The 7254-nt window shown below is 42.4% G+C and overlaps 1 long non-coding RNA gene across 1 annotated transcript in view; it reads right to left on the bottom strand.

Moving 5' to 3' along the window:
* LOC311361109 overlaps positions 1 to 7254 on the bottom strand; it is an 8043-nt gene continuing 789 nt past the window's right edge. The window contains exons 2-5 of the long non-coding RNA XR_014638559.1: positions 6069 to 6160; positions 5384 to 5722; positions 4513 to 4584; positions 1 to 4032 (exon numbers count right to left, since the gene is read on the bottom strand). This is a non-coding gene — a long non-coding RNA (uncharacterized lncRNA). The remainder of the gene's footprint in view (positions 4033 to 4512; positions 4585 to 5383; positions 5723 to 6068; positions 6161 to 7254) is intronic.

Below are 7254 nucleotides of genomic sequence, written 5' to 3'. Positions count from 1 at the left end.
TTGCATGAGCAAATCCAATTTTTTATTTTATTCATTTTTTTTTTTAAATCCATACAGCAAGAGTCAATCATGGCAACAATAAAATGTGCATAAACGAACCTGGACACAAAATAGTACAACATTGTGTGGCAACTATTAGCAGTTATGTAAGTGGTATTCGCACCTACGAGTAAGAAGCGGTCAAAGCGTGCATCCCAGCAGGGAAGAGAAAACCTTTCGTTTAAGACAACAGAGCGGGACGTCTGCCCAAACTGCTCGGCCCGGTTCGAAAAAACAAAACCAAACATAAGAAATAAAACAAAATTAAAATGGTGCTTTGGTTCTGTAGCAACTTTACAGTGACCTTAAGTTGAAAAGGTGTTTTTGTATTTTGCCCTTGACTGCAGAGACAGTTACATTCATTTTGAAGACGACTTCACTGCCAATGTGTGTTTACGGTGGTGAGCCTTCACCTGCTGAGCGCACAGCTATGATTGGTGGAATATATTCCTGTAAGTCAACGTTGGCTGTTAACGTATGGCTGGGATAAAGCAAAGATATACCAGGGGTGTATGGGTGCTGCCAATACTGAATCACCTTTTGAATAATATGGCTGGTTGAAAAGAAATAAAAACTTGTTTATAACACGAGTAACATGACTTGTTTTTATTTATTTAAAGTATTATTCTTTTTTTTTTTTTTACGCCAACAGTGGATGTCCTCGACTGTTAGTGTATAAAAAAATACGCTAATGTGTTTAATGTCGTCTGAGTGTGTTAACTTTCCTTACTTATCTATGGTACGGTTTATTTTGTTCTGTATAGGTGTGTAGTTTCACATGCAGTCAAACCCCGGAAAATACTAGAAATAACAAATCTGGATAGTGTGATGTCTCAACTGTATATACTATGAGTCCAACACAATGGTTTGCTTGGACATCGTTGGGTGTATGTGTTCCTAAGAGGAGAGCGTGACACGCCCCCGTCTCCCAACAACATTCCCTGGCAATGCAAGCCGACTAACCAAATAAGCTATAAAAGCGTTGCTTTCTCTCAATGCGTTTGGCCAAGAAACTAGTGCCCTTCTTTGCAAGCGTTTGTTTTTTCATATATTTTTTTAGCTGGTCTTCTAATTTAACAATTTTAAATTAATCTAACAAAATTCCTTATAATTATAGATCTTTTTTTTTATTATTCAAAATAATATCTCAGTATGATACATGTTCTTCTCTGTTCATTTGACTATATACAGAAGTGCAAAAAGTCAACCTTCGCCACCCTTTAGGTGATGAACTCATCAGCTGCAGCATATCTGACTTCACCCGTCTGGCTAAAGTCTTTCTCTCACTCCTAACGTTCCCTCTCCACAAGACACACACTAAGACCCGTCCATCTCACTGTTTGCTTTGACCTGACATTCAGGGCAAACTTAAGAAATATTTAAACAATATTACGTGTCTCTTTTTTGTTTGAAATGGATACAGTAGAAAATAATCTTAGTCTAAAACATGGAAAAACAAAACTATATCTCAATACAATATAATCTTCAAACACCACCTTGACGCGTTGCGAATCAGATTTAAATGTCGCTTGGTTTAACGTATACACTTTTTGTGTTGCCGCACGTTTGCAGCAAATTAATTGATTTCATTCCTTGTAAAAAACCCTTTCATCAATTATCTATTAATAGACAATGTAACACAAACTAAACAAAAAACACATCCAGCTATATGAAATTATATGGTTTGAAAAAAGTTATGAATGTCATACTATCTCAAAAATCTACGACTGCTATACCAAAGTTGTCAAGTAATATATAGTAAGGCAAAAAAATGAAAATCTACAACTACATACCTCAAATAGATTCAAATTCTTAAGTAGTACGTAACACATAAAATCAATGCAAAATTTTTAAGAGAGATTAATTGTTACCTTTACATAGCGGGAAAACAAGGGAGAAGAGAAAGAGAGATCTTTAGCGGCACATGGACTATAAAATGTCATTGGTGTTCGTTACCTGCACTGTGATTGGAGGTACATTGGACACGAACCACACATGTTAATCTAAGGCTTGGTTAGGTACAATACAATCGTTGAAGACATAAACACACACCTCTTGGGGGAAAATGGAAAGAGCCCATATTCGGCTCGTTCGAATGATAAGATAAACATGTTTTTTCGCTAATAGTTTTAAAATATCTTAGAACATGCGTCAGTAACCCTTTATGAATATGATTGAGAAAAAATATATAGTACAACTGTGCTTTGGTTTTTATAGTATGATGATGAATCGGTGAATGAAAACACGTTAGGAGTAGTTTCTATCCATAAGAAAGACCGGTCAAATAGATGACGTCTCATCATGCCATCACACCTATGAATTAGTCAATCTGCTGTGTCACTGAGTCGATGGCGAGCTGTGATCCTTTAAGTGCACTGGTATTTGAAGTGACCTATCAAGAGGGGTTTGTTTTTTACATCATGTGATCAACGTGTGGGACCAGTGCTGCTCACAGACACAGTATTAAAGTCCCTCTTCTTTAAACTGGGTGGGGTGGGGGTGGAGGGTAACACCTTCAGCTCAACTCCATCACGGCACCAGGCTTCAGAGTCCCAGCGTCCCAACCGACAAAGACACACGACGTGATAAAACCCCAAGGCAAAAAAACAGGCAAAGAAACCCGAAACCGGGAGGAGAAATGAACAGTAGAGGGGGGAAAAAAAAGTGTCAGAAAAAGAAAAGGAAAAAAAGAAACTGAATCATGGATTGAAAAACAACTAGTCTCGTCAGGAGGAGCGAGTTCTCTAAACCCCAACTAATCTATAAATCAGGCAAAACAAAAAGAAAAAGACACAAACATAATAATTATTTGATGCTGCAACACTGGAAAAAAATAAAATAAAACACATTGCAAACGTACAACGCGTATACCTTCGGTAAAACAGAATAACACTGTTGTGAGAACACTCTGTAGGAAGTAGCTGTATGGGGAGGGGAGGGGAGGGGAGGGGGGGGGCTAAGGGGGTGTGGGGGGGGGGGGGGGGGGGGGTCGACGGCACAGGACACAAGGAGAAGAAGCAAGCCTGGCTGTGCTTTCAAAGTCCATGTGTGTTGGTTTACCCCGAACATTCGTATGTCCAAGACCCTCATTTCTACTCTAGTTCCACGAAAAGAAAGAAAAGAAACACAAACAAAAAAACAATACTGCACATGCTGAACAGGATTTGGCATATAAAAAACGTTTTTTTTTTTGGTGCCTTTCCGTTTTTTTTTTTTTTTTTTTCAAATTCAAGGTGCATGTTGGCATTTCTTCTTGTAAATTATATGTTTATGGCTATCGTTTATAAAATCTTGAAAATAAAATAAAAAGTGGAGACTAAATTCTTTCTCATCTACGTAACGTACCAGCATCTCGTCTAACCCAAATCTAAACGCAAACCTCGCTCTCGTCCCCGCCCACTGGTGCAGCGAAAGACCATGAGCCCCGACGGGAATCCATACTCATCATAAGAATAATCAAAACATCAATTTGAGTGCTCCAAATTTGCCGGAGACAGAGGTGTAATGTGTGTAAAAAAAAAAAAAAAAAGAGAGAAAAGAAAAGAGGATGACCCCTCTGTGATATAAGACACACTGACGACACCCCCCCGCCCGCCCGCCCCCCCCCCCCACGTGGCACCAAAATGTCGTCTGCTCCGTAGGCAACAGGGAAACGCTCCCCGCCGATGAGGAGGAGGTTGGTGGTTGGTTGGCGGTGGCGTCCACCCCTCTTGATACTGATATGTGGGGCGTCATGGCACGCCGGGACCAAGTATGTTGCACCCTAGATAGTTGGCATGCGTTACTACGACGACCATCGTCCTTGAGGGTGGGTGGGTGGGTGGGAGGGGGGGGGGGTGTTGGAGGTTAGGTTTGGGGTTTGGGGAGAGGGAGTTAGGAGAGAGGTGGGGGGGGGGGGGGGGCCCTCCTCCCGGCGCTGGACATTCCCGAATGTTATGTACATAAAGGCTGAACTAGTTTGGCGTGGACGGCACCAGCACACATTCATTTGATCTGTGGGAAAATATGGGAGAGAGGAGAGGGGTGGTGGAGACAAAAAAGAAAATAAAGATGAAAAAAAAATGATGAAAAGTGTCATCTCTATAATATGTTAAACATGCACTATGATGTAAGCTCTGCATTAGCAGCCTCTAGTGGACTGAGTTGGAGCTACAGCTATGTTTGAACTATGTTTCACACTGTGCGGGGGAACCAGAATAACAACAAACAACAAACAACTGAGAGAAGCTTTCTAGCTCAGAGCTTTTCAATGGAGAACATAGCTGCAGTAGAAAGGTGAAAAAGGGGCACGTTTCAATCATTTCAATTTCATTCAGGGACAGCCATTTTCTTCTGTTGAATGCACTGAAGAGAGACAGAGAGAGAGAGATGGATAGACGGACACAGACAGACAAACAAGAGAGATGAGCGAGAGCAACAGAGACAGAGAGAGAGAGAGCGAGACAGGGCGATATGAGCGGAAGTGGAACTCACTGTTCTTGAGAGGAACTACATTTGAGTCAAGTACTTGTGACTACTCAGATGATCTGCAGATATTATTGGAATCTGGGGAACAAGAGACAGAACAGAGATCCCGTGAACATTTCGACATGAAACCCGTTGTTTACTGGATGTAGGCCAACCAAAATGTCAAGCATCAGTCTTTTCTTTTTTTCTTTTCTTCCAACACGCGGTAAACGCTTGTTGGTTGCTGAGAACAAAGTCAAAACTAAAGGCAGACTTGGTTATAGCTGTGCCACAGTTGATTCAGGCAGGTTATTCGGGTGGTGTTACTTGCTATGTAAAGAGTCAACATTCTCGTCCAGAAGGGTGGTAGTGAGGTATAACGACATTGTCAGTGAGGTAGTGTTTGACATGCAAATCCAAGTTTCCCCCCAGCCTTGTTGACCTGCACGCCTCAATACATAATAATACCAAACCAGCTCCTAGACTGGCAACCAATAACCATCACCCACATCCCCTGCTCTGATGCATACTGTATATTGATGAAACCTTCTGAATGGAGTCTGCTCTGCATACAGTTCGTAGACTTTAAAACAGGTTGCAATGGGGCAAATGTTCTCTAGCCTTGTGGATAAGAACATTTGACTTTAAATAATGCATTGGAATTGTTGTTTGTCCGTATTTTGCCTGAAGAACTGGTAAAGCTGGGCTATGCTACGTGCTGGAAGCAGCAGCGCAAAGAAAAAAGCCCAAATGTAGATAAAAATAAGTAAATTAAAATAAAAAACAAAACATAAAAAGCCAAGCACCAAATGGCACAGGTAGCAATTGTTGCACAAACTGTGCAAATCCAGTTCTGAAAATGTTGTAGAAAATACAAAGCAAACTACCTCATACATACCAATTGCATGTATTCGTTGGTAGTCAACTTTGATAAGGAAGAGTCCTCAAATGGAAAAGGACAAAAAAAGAAGTTAATTTGAGGACAAACATTCAATAGAATACGGTGTGTGCTTCTCCACAATTACAGATACACAAAGCAACCCATCATAACAGTATTGTTTTCATTAATCATATGTTCATCAAAACATTGGGTATGGAATTTGGGATGTTGCCTTCATTTCTTTTGACGTGTGATGGACCCTAAATACAGAAGTGTAGGCCAACAAGAGGGAGTCCTAACCATTCCCCATTCCCGAGCCTTGCTGTCACTCTAGCACTACCACATCGTCCATGTGCACTAAGGGAGAGAGAGGGAGAGAGACACAGAGACAGAACGGGAGAGAGAGAGAGAGGGGAGAGGAGAGAGATGGAGAGAGAGAGAGAGAGAGAGAGAGAGAGAGAAAGAAGGTGAGAGAGAGTGAGGGAGCAAGAAAGAGAAAGAGAAGATAAGTGAGAGACAGACAGAGAAGGGGAGTGAGCGATGGAGACAGAGAGAGAGAGAAACAAATAATGAGAGAGAGAGAGAGAGAGAGAGAGAGAGACAGAGAGAGAGAGAGAGAGAGAGAGAGAGAGAGAGAGAGAGAGAAAGAGCGCTACCTGAGGGGAACTCTATGAAAGCGGTGGGGGGGGGGGGGGTTGCAAACCTGATTGGCGGAGGCAGTTGCGAAGGGATGGCTTGCGGCAGATGTGTTGGCTGCTGAAACAGTGGCTGGACTACCACCGTGCATCATGGGTACTTTTTGAAGGGAAAATCATGTAAGCAAACCACACAGAGGCGCGCTGTGGCCACACACGGGGCATATTGCAACGGGGGGGGGGAAAGAGAGAGCGGCGGTGAGGCGAGGGGTTCAATTTCACCACTCCTCATGGCCTCCATTTTATATTCCACGTCTTCTCTAAACTTTGGTGAGGACGAGCAGGTGGTGCCGTCTGTACCGCATGACCGAATGCATAGGAATCTAAATACACACACCTCAGGAGGAAACCTCTTCGTATTATAATAACTATTTATACAGCTGACACTGGAGACTGGAGACGGCGTTTCTTTGGGGCCGGAGGAAATAAGGGAGAAAATTGCAATTGAACCCCCTTGGTGTTTGTATTTAAATTAAAAAAAAGAGCCTTAATGAGTCTTAACAAGGTATACCAGCCAGAAGCCAGGGTGGGGAATAGAGTGGAGAGTGGGCCAAGCAATATTACTGAAAGTAAATGTAGCAATCAAATAAAGACATTATTATACAAAAAACCAATAAAACATTTGAATAGCTGCACTAACTTTTCCCCTTATTGTAATCCAATAGCCTAATTAAGATGAGACTATCCAGATACGACGACCCCGACTTCAACGATAAAATGGAGTCCCACACAAGTTAGTTTCATGAGGCCAGACGTACGAAATCTCGCCGCAAAGTCACGCGTGGCCTCGCGAGACTAAACACAAAGTTAACAGCTGCTGCCGTTGGTACAGCTAGTTAGGTTTGTGTGAGTCTGGTTTATTTGGGGAGGGTGGTGGATGGGGGGGGGGGGGGGGGGGCGGGGAGGGGGGGTGGGTTGAGTAACTGATAAAGAAGAGCTGGAACCTACCAATACTGCCAGAGGGTGTCATGCACAATATTGAGCCTGGCCATCATGCAGTGCAACAGGAAGTGGATTGGAAAGGGAAGAGAAATCAACAACAGCCCGTCACAAGGTTCGTTAGAGTGAAGGGGAGAGATAAGGTGGGAAAAGGTTAATATCTCTGGATCAACACAGTCATCAATCATTGGCAAGGCAAGGTGCCGAACTAAAATACAAATCATCCTATGTGCTATGATACTGATGTTATTCTGA

Source organism: Micromesistius poutassou (genome assembly GCF_964030765.1).
Source record: "Micromesistius poutassou genome assembly, chromosome: 16".
Classification (NCBI taxonomy): domain Eukaryota; kingdom Metazoa; phylum Chordata; class Actinopteri; order Gadiformes; family Gadidae; genus Micromesistius; species Micromesistius poutassou.
The sequence above is the reverse complement of the archived record's forward strand: the minus strand, read 5'-3'. Positions and strand labels throughout refer to the sequence as shown.